The sequence below is a fragment of the Schistocerca serialis genome, chromosome 3, assembly GCF_023864345.2.
Source record: "Schistocerca serialis cubense isolate TAMUIC-IGC-003099 chromosome 3, iqSchSeri2.2, whole genome shotgun sequence".
NCBI classification, from domain to species: Eukaryota; Metazoa; Arthropoda; class Insecta; order Orthoptera; family Acrididae; genus Schistocerca; species Schistocerca serialis.
In genome coordinates, this window is record NC_064640.1 from 8,917,296 (window position 1) to 8,936,680 (window position 19,385).

General features: G+C 43.0%; 1 protein-coding gene across 1 annotated transcript in view; it reads right to left on the reverse strand.

The window, feature by feature from the left end:
- LOC126469663 (organic cation transporter protein-like) overlaps positions 1–19,385 on the reverse strand; it is a 546,524-nt gene that overhangs the window by 382,070 nt on the left and 145,069 nt on the right. Inside the window, exon 2 of the mRNA XM_050096803.1 lies at positions 10,034–10,102. The gene's annotated coding sequence lies outside the window, so the exon portion shown is untranslated. The remainder of the gene's footprint in view (positions 1–10,033; positions 10,103–19,385) is intronic.

The window sequence follows — 19,385 nt, forward strand, 5'->3', positions numbered from 1 at the left end:
AGCTCCCACCACACAAGAGAGAACTGCTTCCGATCCATCAGACCAGAGAACAGAGGTTGTTGCCGAATTCACCGCTAGAGGGCGCCACGATAGTTCACGAGATCGTACAGTTCAGTCCATAGGAGCACTACGAGCACAGCACCATGCTGACGTCACGTGTTTTTCTCAGCTGCATGTCTGCCCAGCCTCTTCCCCCCGCCCCCCCTCCCCCCTCCCACCAGCGGTCTGGAGGAGAAAACTGGCAGGAAAAGGAATCAACTGGTTCTGGGCTGCTGGAGATAGGTGGGAGTGCACTGTAGTTATTTTTGGAACAATTTGCTTAGCGACGAATTTCACCTAGTTATTTTATTACGATGATGCAAAACAATCATCCTGACATGCTTGGGGTCACAACATACAGTTTACAGAAATGTAAACTATTTGTAAATAATTCAGTACACTTATGTACAGAGACGCAGACAACCCGTAAATTACCGAAATAATCCGGTACAAAGCATACAGACGTGCAAACTACTCGCAGACTACCGAAATAACGCATGCAAACACGCTCACAACGCTTGAACACCCCAAAATAATTCAGTGCACAAACACTCAGTGCATGTAAAAGGAAACGCAACTTATTAGTGACTCGAACCCTGAGTCGACTGGATGGAAAGAATAAGTGCACCCCCTAACACATGGAAACTGTGCAGATGTGGGAGAAGAAGATTACGTTAGTGCACTTTATTTATTTTGCCCAGGAAACTGACGCAAATATCCATCCTAATTACGTAATTAAGCACAAAGAAAGGTCCTAATTACAGAACTATATGCATAGTTCTGCACAAGGGCGGCCTAAAACCGTAATATATCGCAAAAACTGACTATACCATACAAGTGGTGTTATCCTGCTCAGAAAAAAAAATCGCAATTCCACTCCAAACTTACGCAAATATCGATCTTAATTACGTAATTCATCACAAAGATCGGACCTAATTACACAACTACATGCATAGCGCTTCACAAGGACGGCAATATTCTGCAAAAACTGACGATACCATCCAACTGGTGTTATCCTGCTGGGGTAAAAATCTCGCAATACCACTCGAAACCAGCGACAGAAACACTCAAACTCTACCCTACACCTACAAGCTAGGGCGAAAAAGGCTGGGGTGTAAGGTACAATCTTTATTCTTTTTCCAGAATGAGATTTTCACTCTGGAGCGGAGTGTGCGCTGATATGAAACTTCCTGGCAGATTAAAACTGTGTGCCAGACCGAGACTCGAACTCGGGACCTTTGCCTTTCGCAGGCAAGTGCTCTACCAACTGAGCTACCCAAGCACTACTCACGCCCCGTCCTCACAGCTTTACTTCTGCCAGTACCAGAAGGAGACAGTGGACACAATGGTACCACTCGCAAGAAAACTTATGAGACATGTCCACACATCATCGATTTTCGGTCAGTATTATTTCGCATCGCTGGCAATCAGTTATTGACAAAGTATTATACTTAATAGTAGGGGATATGTGATAGGTTCGCCTTGGGCATCACGCTTATAAAGTATGTGTTTGTGTTCCAACATGTGCAAAGGAAATGACTATGTCCAGTCGTAATGAAGGTATGGATTTGACGTGGAATAGTGCGATAGCAAAGGGAGCAGTACGTCAAGTCATAAGAATGGTACAGATATTTCTATTTCCAGAGCCACAGTCGTTAGGAAGGTGTATTTCCGATACTTGTCTCACTGTCGAATGTCGTTCAACTGAAACCACAATCCTAAGATTTAATAATAAGTATAGCGATCAAAAAAAATTATATATATATAGGGTGTCCCAGCTATCTTGTCCACCCAAAATATCTCTGGAACTATAACAGCTATTGGAAAACAACTTTCACCGGTCTCAGTGTAGGGCTGGGGCCCATGAATGTACATATTTGGAAACATTCTAAAACGAAAGCATATGTGTTTTTTAACACAAACTTATGTTTTTTTAAATGGACCCCCTATATTTTTTCTTCAGCAATCCATAGCATGACAAAGCACATACACACTGGCGTTGATAGCATCGCAATATTTCCATTACATCCCTAGATATTAAGGCGCGAAGTTGACGCTTGAAACACCCGACATGCGCTGCTAGCGCACGTCCTGAGGCTCAGGCGTGAACCCCATGCCGGCCGTAATCGCGATGTGATTGACATGCGTAATCACACTTCCATACTTATCAAGAGGTCCGAAACGAATAATACGGTCTGCTGCCATTCCGCATTAACGTCGTACATTCCAGCAGGTATTTATCCCATAGGCTAGGGGTGATGCGGTTCTGTAACATATCTGTGTACCGCAACGTTAGTCACAAAGTTAACTTCGCTTATCGTTAATCCGTTACTAAAAAGGTAATGCCGTTCAACGTTAAAACTTTACTGTAGATCTAGCGCAAGTGACAGTTAATCATTTACTCGTAATAGTAAAATGCATGTTGATGGTTTTAGTGAAACGAGCAAGTGGACTAAAGTTTTACCGTTGTTTAGGTAAAAATGTTTTGATTTGGGAAGTTCAGGTAGGACATAGAAGATGAGTGTAAACATGTTTAACCAATTAGTTTTATTATCACATAATTACCAATGTTATGTTTATCTAGTGCGTTAAAAGACAAATTGTTGCAAACAAATGTTTCTTATCATCACTGGGTAAAATGGCCCTTTGTAGAAACTTCCACTGAGATACCAGCACTACATACTAAACATAGCGTTCACATCTCATGCTCAAAGTGATGCCCATTGGCTTGCATACATAGGGTCACTCTGCGGATGAAGGATCCCCTACTTCGTGCTACTGTTTCCTCTTTGATGGCTGTACAAGCATCAATAATGCGTTGCTTCATGTCCTCTGGTGTTGTTGGTTCATGTTGGTAAAGAGCATCCTTCACTGCTCCCCAAAGAAAATAATCCAGCGGTGTAAGGTCCGGAGATCGGGCAGGCCACCTAACTGGGCCACCTCGTCCAATCCACCTACCAGGGAACTTACGGTTCAGAAGTCGTCGTGCTCGTAAGGCGTTATGTGCAGGGCATCCGTCATGCTGATACCGCATGACCATTCTCCGGTTCAGAGGTACGGTGTCCAAGAGAACAGGAAGATTGTGTCGTATAAATCTGGAGTATTGTCTGCCATTTTGGATGCCATTTATAAAGAAAGGTCCAATAATGGTATCTCCAATAATCCCACACCAAACATTAACTTTCCACGGAAGTTGATGCTCTACCTGACGGAGCCATTTTGGATTGTCTGCGGACCAATAATGCATATTCCTCATATTGACAATTCCTTTGTTGGAGAATGATGCCTCGTCGGTAAAGAGAACATCTGCAAAAAAATTTGGATTAGTCAGAAGTTTTTGCTGAGCCCACCGACAAAATGTTACCCTATTACGGAAGTCATTTCCATGAAGATCCTGGTGTAAATGAACATGGTAAGGATGAAATTTATGACGTTTAAGAATACGCTGTGCACTTGATTTCGACACAGTAACTTCACGTTCAATTTGACGTGTGCTGATTTGAGGATTCACAGCTATGGTAGCGAGCACAGCAACTTCAGCACGTTCATCTGTGCGTGTTCTAGGACGATGTCGAGGTCTTGGATTTAAGTTTCCCGTTTCACGTAGACGAGAGTAAGACGACCAAACATCCGGCGCGAAGGCTGTGGCTTGTCAGGGAATCGTCTCCTGTACAGTCGTTCTGCCTGAACAGCATTTCGTCCACCTACAACAGGGTACAGTACAGGTATGTAAAAATGGTTCAAATGGTTCTGAGCACTATGGGACTCAACATCTGTGGTCATAAGTCCCCTAGAACTTAGAACTACTTAAACCTAACTAACCTAAGAACATCACACACATCCATGCCCGAGGCAGGATTCGAACCTGCGACCGTAGCGGTCACGCGGTTCCAGACTGAAGCGCCTTTAACCGCACAGCCACACCGGCCGGCTACAGGTATGTTGAGTAGGGTAGAAAACAGACATACTAACTTAATAACCATAATTTTCGCTAACAGTACTATCAACAAACAAGCAATCTCATATCGTATTTCCCGTCAGCGTACATTCTGCATTGATCAGCAGCATTTCTACCATATCTTCATGTGTGTACATTATACTGTACAATATAAGTTCCACAACACAACGTTTATTCACAATGTGTACTACCTCCGTGCCGTCACTAGATTACTCTGATGCACGACTACACTGGCAAGCGGTGTACAGCACGCCAAAGCAACAACAAATGGGATGCTCGGAGGGTGGTGGAGTACAGGAGTTTGCATGGGTCGCAAATCATAAACAGGGCAAGTGGTAACTGTGGCAGTAGTGGGAACTACGTTGAACACTTGACTAGGTAGAGCCAGGCCCTGCGCGACAGGCACAATGGGTCATATAGCGCATTAGATAAACCTTATTTTGGGTGTGCAGGATAAATAAGACAACCTGATGGGTGTACACCGATCGGTACTGGTTCATATTGTGTACGTAGATACGTAAAACGTGCAAGAGGGAAACCATTATGTGCTTATGAGAGTTGATGGCAGCAGACCGTATTATTCGTTTCGGACCTCTTGATAAGTATGGAGGTGTGATTACACATGTCAATCACATCGCGATTACGGGCAACATGGGGTTCACGCCTGAGCCTCAGGACGTGCGCTAGCAGCGCATGTCGGGTGTTTCAAGCGTTAACTTCGCGTCTCAATATCTCGGGATGTAATGGGAATATTGTGATGTAATCAACGCCAGTGTGTATGTGCTTTGTCATGCTATGGATTGCTGAAGAAAAAATATAGGAGGTCCATTTAAAAAAAACATAAGTTTGTGTTAAAAAACACATATGCTTTCGTTTTAGAATGTTTCCAAATATATACATTCATGGGCCCCAGCCCTACATTGACACCGGTGAAAGTCGTTTTCCAATAGCTGTTATAGTTCCAGAGATATTTTGGGTGGACAAGATAGCTGGGACACTATATATATATATATATATATATAGTGTGTGTGTATGAAAGATTTAGTAGGATGATTCTGTCTATTCGTGCATGGCGTGGCAGTGGCTTGTGGCCAACTAGCAAACTAATACTTAGTATGTGTTGGACAGCTTTCGTCATCAGGTGGAAATTTGAGAAGATTAAATATCGGCATGTGTTTGCACTGGACCATTATTACCTCCCATGTAAATTGTTTGGTTGACTGCTTCTTCACATTTCGTGTGTTTATTTAGTTTAGAGATGATCGATTGTGATGTCTGCATCTAGCAGGTGGAAGCCGTGTTTGATGGTTATCTAGACATGAGAAAGACGTTATTTGACTTTGTAAATTATATGCGTGATTTAGACTCTGTTACGTCACTGACATTGGTATTCGCGAGTGGAAATATCAGTTTCCTCTATTTTCTTTTCTCGAGTTTCCACATAAAGGCCTTTGCAAATGAGGTTAGTGTCTCTCTGCTGATCATTTGTGATTGGTGGAGGTACAATCTGCCGGACGTCAGAAAATAATAAGATGCGAGTGTAGTCAAATGTGAAAAACTATACAGATTTTGCTCATAAAACTAAATGAAAAAGGACTTTGTCTATTTTCGTGGAAAGAGGAGATTTATTATCATCACGAATGTTTTTTTAATACTAGCTTTATAATAGGAGTCTAGTTGATGTTAAGTTATTGACCATAGAACAGCTGTCGAGGCCCCTAAGAGAGAACGGCCCCTGCTGAAGTGCCCTACGTGACGTTAGACAAAAGTGTTTTCCACCCCCAGAATGAGAGGCGCTGGGGACCTGTCTAGTCTGCGACAGCGGCGCCTAGCCATTAGGATTGGCTGCGCCACTATACTTTAGACGACCAAGTTGCATTTGGGGAAAGCCGTCCCTTTATCTTCTAGTTAACTGTACCTGCTTTTGTGTTGACGAAACGCAATTGTATCGTTCCGAGTGGTGGCTAGCATGGGCTGCGAGGCTTTCAGCTAAGTAGCTCCATCCCGTAGGTTGTGATTGTACATGGAGGAGAATACACGTTCAACTGCAGTCCTTTAGGAAGACGATTTTCCCCAGTACATGTGATACATTATGACCCATTCAGTACGAGTGATGGTTTTTTTCGCGCCAATTTCGAAGTGTAATTATAACTGTGACGCATTTTTCCCATCAGCTGTGATAGGATGTATTGGATTCGGTTAGTTGGGCTGCAGGGTGATTTTTAGTTGGCATGTGTAGTGAACACTGACGTCTAATAGGGACAGATGCTATATGCTTGCAGGTAATACAATTTTTTTTTTAAACTCCTCTCTGTCCATCACCAGCATCTAGTCAGTTGAACATATTTCCCACCAAAAATAATAAAGGTTGTACCTTACACCCCAGCCTTTTCCCCCCTAGCTCGTAGGTGTAGTGTAGAGTTTGAGTGTTTCTGTCGCTGGTTTCTTGTGGTATTGCGAGATTTTTATCCCAGCAGGATAACACCAGTTGGATGGTATCGTCCGTTTTTGTCATATATTGCCGTACTTGTAAAGCGCTATGCATATAGTTGTGTAATTAGGTCTGATGTTTGTCATTAATTATGTAATCAGGATCGATATTTGCCTAAGTTTGGAGTGGAACTGCGATTTTTTTTCCAGCAGGATAACACCAGTTGTATGGTATAGTTAGTTTTTGTGATATATTGAGATTTTAAGCCGTCCTTGTGCAGCGCTGTGCATATTGTTGTGTAATTAGGACCGAGCTTTATCATTAATTATGTAATTGGGATCGATATTTGCGTCAGTGTACAGTGGTATTGCGACATTTTTTCCAAGCAGGATAAGACCAGTTGTATGGATAGTTAGTTTTTTTGCGATTTTAAGCCGTTCTTGTGCAGCGCTATGCATATAGTTGTGTAATTATTACTGATCTTCGTGATTAGTTACGTAATTAGGAAGGATATTTGCGTCAGTTTTCCGAGCATAATAAATGAAGTACACTAACGTAACCGTCCTCTCCTGCATCTGGACAGTTTCCATGTGTTAGGAGGGTGCACTTAGGCTTTCCATCCAGTAAAATCAGGGTTCGAGTCGCTGGTAAGTTGCTTTTTTTTTTTCTACGTGCACTGAGTGTTTGTGCACTGAATTATCTTCGGGTGTTTAAGTGTTGTCAGCGTGTATGCATACATTATTTCGCTGATCTACGAGTAGTTTTCACGTGCATATACTGTGAACTGAAATATTTCGATAATTTACGAGTTGTTTGCGTCTCCGTCTATCACCGTAATGCATCATTTACGAGTAGTTTCCAGGTTTGTAAACTATATATTGTGACTCCAAGCATGTCAGAGTGAGTGTTTTGCATCAGCGTAGTAAATAAACTAGGTGATACCCGTAGCTAAATAAATTGTTAAAAAATTAAATAAAGTACACTCCTTCCTCTCTCCAGCAGCCTAGAACAGGCTGATTCCATTTCCCATTAGTTTTCGCCCTCCAGACTGCCGGCAGGGTGAGTGTTCTGTGTCATTGTCATAAATAAACTAGGTGAAATCCGTTCATGCCGGCCGCGGTGGTCTAGCGGTTCTAGACGCTCAGTCCGGAACCGCGCGACTGCTACGGTCGCAGGTTCGAATCCTGTCTCGGGCATGGATGTGTGTGATGTCCTTAGGTTAGTTAGGTTTAAGTAGTTCTATGTTCTAGGGGACTGATGACCACAGATGTTAAGTCCCATAGTGCTCAGAGCCATTTGAACCATTTTTTGAAATCCGTCCCTAAATAAATTGTCAAGAAGGAAATAAAGTACACTCATTCCTCTCTCCAGCAGCCCAGAACAGGCTGATTCCTTTTCGTGTCAGTTTTCCCCTCCAGACCGCCAGGGGGATGAGGAGCCTGGGGCAGACGTGCAGCTGACAGAAACACGTGACATCATCACGATGCTGTGTCATATGGACTGAACTGCATGATCTATCGTGGCGCCCTCTAGCGGTGAATTCGCCAACAACCTCTGTTCTCTGGTCTGATGGATCGGAAGCAGTTCTCTCTTGTGTGGTGGGAGCTTATACATAGGTTTTAGAAATGACAGACCATTCCAGCAGAGACAGATGTTTCCATGCATTGTGTAATGTAACTTTAATGCAAAGCATTTATTTGCAGGACTGTATTCTTCCTCTTCATATGTTCAAGCATTAATTCTCGCTTCCATTCTTCATGCAGTGAGATGTGGATGCACTCCTCGGCTGAATGAGTGCATGCAATACAGCTATTAAAACTCCCCCTGTCTGGCACCAACATCTCGTTAACTGAACACCAACAGCTCAACAAACACTGATATCTCAGCCTCTTGTGGTGGTAATCCCAAACTAAGGCATAGGTACACAATAAATTTAAACAAATTATATTCGAATTGAATGACATCAAGAGCAGTCTCTAGTGTGCGCAACACCATACTAACCCCAATCGGCTGCAGGAGTAAGCTCTTAGAGTAAAATTCCCTCCAAAATTCGAAATTCCCCCTTTTGCAAGAGGATGACGCACCATCACGCAAAAAGTCGAAAAGGGGGGGGAGGGACCAGTAGAAGCACATAATTCAAATTCCCGCAAAAATTCAAATTTCCTGCCAGGGGGGCGCGGTACTTTCCCGGCAAAAGCCGCCATCTTGGAGAACGGTACTCGCGTCATCAGCTGACGTCACGGCCGCGTATCTCGGAAGACGTCACTCGCGTCCTCAGCTGACGTCACAGCCGCCATCTTGGATAACTGTACTTGCTTAATCAGCTGGCATCGCGGGATGACGTCACTGGGGTGACACGAAGGTTGCTATATTACTTACGATAAATCACACAAATCTAAAGGCTGCGTATTCAGCTAAATACTTAGGGATTACAATCACAAATAACTTAGATGGGGACGATCATATAGATAATGTTGTCTGAAAAGCGTACCAAAGAGTGCTTTGTACTGGCAGGATACTTCCGAAATGCAGCAGGTCTCCTAAAGAGACTGTCCGCCCTCTTCTGGAGGGCATCGAAAAAGTTCAAAGAAGGGCAACCCGTTTTCTGTTTTCGCGAAATAGGGGAGAGAGGTCGACGAATTTAATACGTGAATTGAGGTGGCAATCATTAAAACAAAGTCATTTTGCGACATGATCTCATGGCATTTCAGTCATCAACTTTCTCCTCCGAGTGCAAAAATATTTTATTGGCGCCCACCTACATAGGGAGAAATGATCATCATAATAAAACAAGAGGAATAGCTTGAAGGTGGTTTGATGAACCATCTGCCAGGCATTTAATTGTGAATTGTACAGTAATTATGTAGATGTAGATATAGCTGTAGATGTCGACTGATACCAAGTATTCTTCTCATTTCCCTTCTGCAAAGCAACCGACTTACATAAAACTCACTCTTAGATGCATTGACTTTAAGTATTGGAAACACTATTCGCTGTAGGACTGATAGGACATAACGTTTCCCCATATCCATACAGCAGAGACAGCCTATGAGCCGATCGGGGGAAGTTAATGCAACTTACTAGTTCTTCCACGGGAAATTCAGTAAGTAATCGCGTGCTTCGGCGAGTAGAGCCGAATTGTTGAATCCATGGTTCTACACGATATTTCGACGACCGATCCACCTGTCTTGCCGTGCCATGACCTATGTTATTATGCGTACTTACTGCGTAATCATGGGATCGGCAAATCGGCTGAACACCTGAAAGCATACCATTTAGCGACATCACAGAGAAAACCTGAGAAATCACAAATTCAGTAATAGCAAGCTGAACGAAGATCTCTCTACGAAAAACTGCAGTTACAGAAGGGAAGAACAAATCAACGAAGAACATTGTTCACAAGCTATAAACTACGCGCGTCTTTCAATATTCCGGGAAAATATTATTAATGTTACATATCTCAAAACTTTTTGTTACGTCTGTGCTAGCAAATAACTGAAGTTGCACCATTCTGATGTGGCTGACATGTGGAAACTCTGTATTCCATGTAATCTGCACAATTGTGTCGAAGCGTAAGCATATTAGGTGCGCCAATCAACACTTACCAAGTGCTCTGGAGGCCGTTACACGAAGCACTTGTCCCACGCGAAGGTTGAAGAGGCGTGGCCTACGACCTGCAACAAAGAGGCGCTTGTTGTAATTGCAGCTCTTATAACATTGTATCCCGGTAGGCTACAAGGTAGGGCAGAGTAAAAAACGTTTTTGAAAAGGCTGTGGAAAAGTTAAGGGGATACGGAATCGGATTTTGGGTTAAAAAATCGAATTTTTTTTATTGGCGTATTATATTCTGCCATGTTTCCTCTTTAAAATGACGTATCATACATAGCTCTACTACAATCATAACTATTTTATTTTTATATATTTGTGAGATTGGGTATTGCGCTTTAGTTATACACGTCTCTCGTGGCTGACCATGAACTTTTTGGCAGTACCTTTAAAGTGACATGAATTCAAATATCCCGGTTTCCAGCGACTATTTATACACTAGTTGCCCGAAAATGTTTCTCTCTGGTTTCCTCAAGTTACTCTTTGACTTTGTGGCGGGACTGTTTTGTAAACAGTGTGATATAAGAAAGTAGTTGTTGTTGAGTTATTTCGTATTTAGTGCTTCATTTTTCGCAGTGAAAATGCCTAGAGCTAAAGCAAAAGTATTTAAAAAGCGTGTGAACTGGCAAAAGAAAAGAAATAATGATTCATTAGCAAAGCAAAGCAGTTCATCGTCATCACTGTTGGAAAATGTGAATCCACTTATTACTGATTTGCCGAACGAACTTACACCAAATGAAAACAGTGCTTCTCATAAAAAACTAAGAGATTTGGAAGAGAAATATAATTTACTTGATAGAGGGAATGAAGTTTTTGAACTCATTGATACGAATATATTGTGTGAAGCTCTTGAAAACAGTTTGTGCTGCAAAAAATGTCATGGAAACGTTTCTCTGAAAGTAGAATCCCATGTTGGCCTGGCTGCCCAGTTTAATTTAATATGCAGTGTTTGTAAATACAGCTGTAAGTTTCCAAGTTCGGTTTCAGTAACTGTAAATAATGGATACAAGAAAACTGAACTTTATAGTGTAAATATTAGGTTAGTTTATGGATTGCGAGCAATTGGTAAGGGCAAAGCAGCTGGTGATATGCTATGTGGTGTTCTAAATCTTCCAAGTGCACCTTCAAAGTTTGAAGCTTACAATTATGTACTAGGATCTGCAGTTGAAGATGTAGCACAGAAGTCAATGCAGGTTGCTGTGGAAGAAGCAGTGGAAGAAAATGACGGCAGTCGTGACCTCACAGTGGCGTTTGATGGCACGTGGCAGAAAAGGGGCCACACCTCCAACAATGGTGTTGTAACAGCAACTAGTGTTGATACTGGCAAGGTTATTGATGTTGCAATAATGTCAAAATACTGTAGGTGCACAGGCAGGCTGAAAAATGAACACAGTGATGACTGTATTGCTAATTATTATGGTAGTAGTGGTGGCATGGAGGTTGCTGGGGTGAAGAAAATTTTTCATCGCTCTTCACAGTGGTATAATGTTCGCTATGTCAAATATCTGGGAGATGGTGACTCTAAAGCATTCAAAGAAGTTTTGGAAAGCAAACCATATGGGAACAGTGTAAATATAAGCAAACTTGAATGTATAGGACGTGTGCAGAAGAGAATGGGTGCCAGGCTGAGAAGGTTAAAATCAGTTATGAAAGGGAAAAAACTAGATGATGGGAAAACCTTGGATGGCAGAGGAAGATTGACTGATTCCATAATAGACCACATTCAGAACTGCTATGGCCTTGCAATCAGGCAAAATACAGGCAATCTTGAAGAAATGAGGAGAGCTATATGGGCTTTATATTTCCACACCGCATCCACGGATGAGCATCCACAACATGGTTTGTGCCCCAAAGGTGAAAACAGCTGTTGTAAATACAATAGGGGACTAACAACAGGAGAGAAATACATTCACCACCACAGTCTACCATCAGCCATCGTGGCAGAAATAAAGCCCATTTTCAGAGATCTGGCTGACAGAAGTCTTCTGATGAAATGTCTTCACGGAAAAACGCAGAACCCCAACGAGTGCTTGAATAGTGTGATATGGCATCGTCTCCCAAAAACAGTGTTTGTCGGAATTAATACACTACATTTTGGTGTGTATGATGCTGTGGCAACCTTCAATCTTGGAAATATAATTAAATGCCAGGTCCTTCAAAAGTTGGGTATGTGTGTTGGTTCCCGTACGGTACGTGCTATGTTCTTTTTAGATCAGCACAGACTAAGGCATGCTGATAATATAATCAAGACATTAGTGAAAAAAGCAAGACAGGTGCAGAGGGGTGCCAAAAGAAGACTTGAAGATGATTATGAAGACTGTGAAGGGGGTATTAGCTACGGATCAGGAATGTTTTAATCTTCTTTCTCCGTTTCCCGTAAGTTTACTTTTTACTTCATCTAGGAACATTATCTCAGGTACTGGTCAACCTAGAAGTCTGAAATTTTTATGACGTAGTGACATAGGTCCCTATTACATACTGAAACAACGATTTTTTAATTACTTGATTTACAAAAGACTTAGGGGTGATAGTCTAGTAAAAAGCGATGGAAAAAATTTACTTAAAAATAAATGTACAATATCTCTGTAAGAAAATACTTTGACAATAAACTGTTGTTTCAGTATTGTTGTAACATATGAATGCACATACAGTAAAATTTTTACCTCTCTGTCTCCAGTAGTTTGTGAGAAAATGTTCCCTATAGTAGGCATATATTAACATTGCGGGGATAGGTGATTCCGTATCCCCTTAAATCAGTTTTCTCCTACTGTATTCTTAACACCTAAAGTTAAATTAAAAAGCGTTTACGAAAATTAAGTAAATGTAACTAAGTTTCAAAAATAACCACAGTAAGGTGCAGGCGGAGACCCTCTTCCAGTGGAGCCTTGGAAGTTGTGCCACACTGTGCAGCACAGCTTGTGGGATTTGAACCGCCTCCTGCCGGATTCATTCTTTTAGTGGTTCAGTTGTGTGCTGCTTCATCCCGATACGCTTCTCTCTCCAGGTAACCACACAAGAAAGTCACACGTTAAGTCCAATGAACGGGGAGGCCATGTGATATTCCCATCATGAGAAACCAGGTGATTTGGAAATAAAACATTAACAACACTAATGCTTACTTTTGCGTATGGGAGGTTGCTCTATTGTGATGAAAAAATGTCTCCTCGTTCACTTCTAACCAAGAAAGTTGTGGAGTAAAAAGAAGTTTTGCATGACATTTGCAAATCACTGTAAGGCGACTGTCACAGTATTCCCTAGATCATCATCGAAAAAAGTGGGACATATGATCCCTGATGAAATAACGTTTGTGGAATGGAGCGGCAGGTTATGCTGTTGTTAGTGGATAAATGGAAATGAGTCTCATTACTCATCCATAAGTTGTTTACAGTGTTTTCGTCTTGATTCAATGGTTCAATGGCTCTGAGCACTATGGGACTTAACAACTGTGGTCATCAGTCCCCTAGAACTTAGAACTACTTAAACCTAACTAACCTAAGGACATCACACACATCCATGCCCGAGGCAGGATTCGAACCTGCGACCGTAGCAGTCTCGCGGTTCCGGACTGCGCGCCTAGAACCGCTAGACCACCGCGGCCGGCTTTCGTCTTGATTAATTAAATTCAGCATTCCTTCAGAGAACCGTTTTCGACTCGCGTAATGTGTTCCTTCAACAGCCTGGAAAATTTGGTTCTCGTAAGAATGATAGTGTAGATGATTGCGTAAAATCTGTCTAAACTTTCTGCTGTAAATCTCAAGTATAATGCCAAGCTGGCAAGCTGAGCGACGCAGGCTTTTTTCGATTGCAGCTCACGCTTTGACAGCGCACGCGTGAAGCTAAGTGTCCACCACTCCGATAGTACCGAATGCTACCGTGTCAGGAACATGGGGCCGGCGTCCATCAGCTGAGCACGATTCCTGCGTTTTTCAGAATCACCCTACTCTGCCCCAACCAGATGTTTGTTTTTTTCCCATTTCATGATACCGCAAAGTAACTAGTAACTAGTCGGCCGAAGTGGCCGTGCGGTTAAAGGCGCTGCAGTCTGGAACCGCAAGACCGCTACGGTCGCAGGTTCGAATCCTGCCTCGGGCATGGATGTTTGTGATGTCCTTAGGTTAGTTAGGTTTAACTAGTTCTAAGTTCTAGGGGACTAATGACCTCAGCAGTTGAGTCCCATAGTGCTCAGAGCCATTTTTTGAACTAGTAACTAATACGAAGACGTAAGAGCATCCGTTTCCAGTTCCTGAGACGAATGGAAAGTATACGTCAACATGTACATCTATTATATGCGAACCACTTCACGGCGTGTGGCGGAGGGTAAATTGTGTACCACTGTCGTCTTCCCTCTGTCCAATTCCAGTAGCGAACGGTAAGCTAGAAGAACGACTGTCGGTATGGCTCTGAGTATGTCGAATATCTGTAATTTTACCATCATTGTCCTTTCGCGAGATACATATAGGAGGAAGCAATACATAGGTTGACTCTTCTACGAACGTACGCTCTCAGAATTTTAACATAAAACCATACAGCGGTGTCTTGCGACGTCCGCCCTGAGCAGATGCAACGAACTAAAAACGAACAAAATGAGATTAAAAAAAAAATAAAGAGCACTTGCCCGCGAAAGGCAAAGGTCTTACAACACTAGAACATTGGTCCTTTTACAAGAAAAGCCACGCGTAGCACTATCGGTTTTTACCACGACAGTAAGTCCCCAATTATGTTGCTCCTGCAACAAGAATTTAAAGTTTGGCCGTGATCGTGTGTTATAGACACTTGTTTCGTCTCCAGAGGGGTTATGTATCGAAAGAGGGCAGTAGTTACTTTAGCGGTAATCGAACCACCGGTGTTGAAGATTGTAAAATCTGTGATCATGCAAATGAATACGGTCGGCAGCCTAATTGGGCAAAGTAATCCTAAGTAAATACACTCCTGGAAATGGAAAAAAGAACACATTGACACCGGTGTGCAGACCCACCATACTTGCTCCGGACACTGCGAGAGGGCTGTAGAAGCAATGATCACACGCACGGCACAGCGGACACACCAGGAAACGCGGTGTTGGCCGTCGAATGGCGCTAGCTGCGCAGCATTTGTGCACCGCCGCCGTCAGTGTCAGCCAGTTTGCCGTGGCATACGGAGCTCCATCGCAGTCTTTAACACTGGTAGCATGCCGCGACAGCGTGGACGTGAACCGTATGTGCAGTTGACGGACTTTGAGCGAGGGCGTATAGTGGGCATGCGGGAGGCCGGGTGGACGTACCGCCGAATTGCTCAACACGTGGGGCGTGAGGTCTCCACAGTACATCGATGTTGTCGCCAGTGGTCGGCGGAAGGTGCACGTGCCCGTCGACCTGGGACCGGACCGCAGCGACGCACGGATGCACGCCAAGACCGTAGGATCCTACGCAGTGCCGTAGGGGACCGCACCGCCACTTCCCAGCAAATTAGGGACACTGTTGCTCCTGGGGTATCGGCGAGGACCATTCGCAACCGTCTCCATGAAGCTGGGCTACGGTCCCGCACACCGTTAGGCCGTCTTCCGCTCACGCCCCAACATCGTGCAGCCCGCCTCCAGTGGTGTCGCGACAGGCGTGAATGGAGGGACGAATGGAGACGTGTCGTCTTCAGCGATGAGAGTCGCTTCTGCCTTGGTGCCAATGATGGTCGTATGCGTGTTTGGCGCCGTGCAGGTGAGCGCCACAGTCAGGACTGCATACGACCGAGGCACACAGGGCCAACACCCGGCATCATGGTGTGGGGAGCGATCTCCTACACTGCCCGTACACCACTGGTGATCGTCGAGGGGACACTGAATAGTGCACGGTACATCCAAACCGTCATCGAACCCATCGTTCTACCATTCCTAGACCGGCAAGGGAACTTGCTGTTCCAACAGGACAATGCACGTCCGCATATATCCCGTGCCACCCAACGTGCTCTAGAAGGTGTAAGTCAACTACCCTGGCCAGCAAGATCTCCGGATCTGTCCCCCATTGAGCATGTTTGGGACTGGATGAAGCGTCGTCTCACGCGGTCTGCACGTCCAGCACGAACGCTGGTCCAACTGAGGCGCCAGGTGGAAATGGCATGGCAAGCCGTTCCACAGGACTACATCCAGCATCTCTACGATCGTCTCCATGGGAGAACAGCAGCCTGCATTGCTGCGAAAGGTGGATATACACTGTACTAGTGCCGACATTGTGCATGCTCTGTTGCCTGTATCTATGTGCCTGTGGTTCTGTCAGTGTGATCATGTGATGTATCTCACCCCAGGAATGTGTCAATAAAGTTTCCCCTTCCTGGGACAATGAATTCACGGTGTTCTTATTTCAATATCCAGGAGTGTATATTGATAATCAAGTAAACTAACTGTTGTATATAACTTTACTTGGGACACAAATCTGTTTTGTAAACAAGTCACGAAAACAACAGCACACCATATCATATACTGGTAAAGTGGCTAGCCACGAGTAACACAGATAAAGGCTTAAAATGTATTGGGAACAAACTGTCTCCCACTAACGTACAATGTCTGTTTTAAAGTATGAAAGATAATGATGATTATAAAGAACTAATTAATATGGAATAATCACAGAAAAATTGAACATGAGATGGCTTTAGTATTTTTCTACTGAAAGTCAGTAATATTAAAAAAGTTAACAAACTTGCCTTAAGAACGAGATTTTCACTCTGCAGTGGAGTGTGCGCTGATTTGAAACTTCCTGGCAGATTAAAACTGTGTGCCGGACCGAGATATGAACTCGGGACCTTTGCCTTTCGCGGGCAAGTGCTCTACCAACTGAGCTACCCAAGCACGACTCACGCCCCGTCCTCACAGCTTTACTTCTGCCAGCACCTCGTCTCCCACCTTCCAAACTTTACAGAAGCTATGTACAGAAACCTATAAAGGTCAGTGACTGAGGATAAATCAATGTTCTCGGCACAAAGTTAATAATGGAACAATTATCTCTATATATACAAGGCAATGTCCCGAGTGACTCACTGGCTCACATCGCCCAGCCGAAATCGCTACTACGAATAGACAGTTGAAATTTGGAGAGGGTGTTAATCTTATACTGCAGTACTCGTTGAACAAAGTAATTTTCGAAATTCCAGCCCTGACGGGGTGAAATAGGGGATGAAATATTTTTGAAAATATGTTCCTATTAAGGCAATTTTGAAGTCAGTACTACCAATATTGGTATTTGGTTTCTCGACCAGAAACAAAAAAAAGACATGTTTCAGAATTTTATGAAATATTTCATTATGAACGCACTTTCAAAGCTAATCTCGCTTAGAAATAAAAAATACATGTATCGCAGTTTTTGGAAATTCAACCCCTAAGGGGGCGAAAGAGGGAGTGAAATGATGTATGAAACTTTTTCAGCATTTTTAAAAGTAGATTTACGAAATTGGACTTTTGCTTTCTCGTTTAGAGATTAAAAAAAAAAGGCGTGTTTCAGTGTTTTTGGAAATTCAGCCCCTTAAGTAAGTGAAATAGAGGGTGAAAAGTCTCATGAAATTACGTAAACGTTTTGAAAGCTAAATTCATGAAAATCTGTATTTGCCCTATCTGTTAGAAATTAAAAAATACGTGTTTCACTGTTTTAGGAAATTCAAACCCTTAGGAGGTGAAAATTACTTAGAAAATATTTCGTTACATTAAAAAATTTTAAAACCGAAATCTCTGAAAATTGGTATTTCCTTTCTCGGTTACATGGGAGGAAATATGTGTTGAGGGATGAAAATTTCTATGGAAACATCACCACGAGAAGGCAAAAGGCAAGATTAACATAAACCTTGGACTCCTGCTACCAGAATCGCTTTTTGGTCAGAAGTACACTCGGAAAATGCACTGCTTCTATGGACTTAATTAGAGTGAAAAGTTTAGAAGGTGTTGCAGTTTGTGAACAACATAAAAATTTTGTTACAGAAAAAAAAAAAAAATCTGTGCAGATCACACAGACTACGCGTGCCAGGCTCTAAGATAGTTATTTATATGTTCAGCAAATTACTGGTCCGTAGAAGTAAATACAAAAGTAAACATCACTTGTTCTGAAGCTGGTGGCTGTGGCGATCTTCTATGGCGGAAGTACACCAATCAGCCAAAACATTATGACACTGGATGCTGCGCGGTGGTGTTCGGGCACGTGACACATTAACAAAATTATGTGAGCGGAGGGGGATCACCCTAGCGAAGGTATGGGGAAATCCACTGAGGTGAGCGAAGGGCAGATTATGATTTCGCAGAGTCTGTGAACGAGTATACCGAAAACGGCGAAGCTCGTCGAATGTACCGTCGTGAGGATCTGCGGAAAGAGGTAGAAGGACAGTGAAACTGCCACTACGCGCTAAATGGTTGGACGTCCACGATCCTTCACAGAACGTAATTTAGAAAACATCCAAGTTACATAAAAGAGGTAATGCCTATATCTTACATTAGTATTACAATCTTCCTTGTAGCATCGGCCACTGGAGTTAGATGATCCTGTCCGTGACGCTTTCATGTTTAATAAATAAACCGCCACGTTAGAAACTAATCTCCTATGGATCTTCTCTGTTTCCTCTATCATTTCTACCAGTTAAGGGTCCCAGACCCAAGGGTCGGTCGAAAGAGGATTTTGTAGCTACCTCCTTTTCAGGTTGACTAAACGAGTCTTCGTGCAATGATTGTCTGGTATCTCCTTTTTAAATCTTTCTGTATGCATACTCCCAGATATACAATGTGTGACTTTCCCATGATCGCTCGGTAATCGCGTAATCAAACAATAACAGCTGTTTCCGTCTATTTATGGTCAACAGGTTACATCTGATTATTTCGAGAATCAATTGCCAAACTTGGCACTAAGTCTCGATCCTCTGCAGGTCTTCCTGCATTTCGCTGCAATTTTCTAGCATTGCGGATTTTCTGTATATAAAAGCATCATTCGCGTGAAGTCTCGCTGATCTTCGATTTTATCATTTCTTTTGATTCCCGACATAATAATTCGGGTCATAAATATTTGCTTTTCTGGTGATCAAATATATCGTATCCTCCGCGAAAGTTATAAATTGTTAATGATTAACAATTTCCTGACAAGCAGTTCATCAGAGAAGAGGGTGTGATGAGCACTGATTCGCTTAAGTATTTTTTTCTTCTATTTCCGCAGCCAAACATACAGGTACTGCGCTTGCAACTTCATTTTTGGAATCGTACCGCAACTGCAGTGAATGATTGATATTTCGGGCCCAGCAAACATTTCCGCTGGGCACGCTCTCGACGATCAGACACTCCACTCCTCCCAGACGCCGATATCCGTCGTTAAATGTACCCATCCCACCAAATACAACTAATCCCTCTTCTGTTCCCTT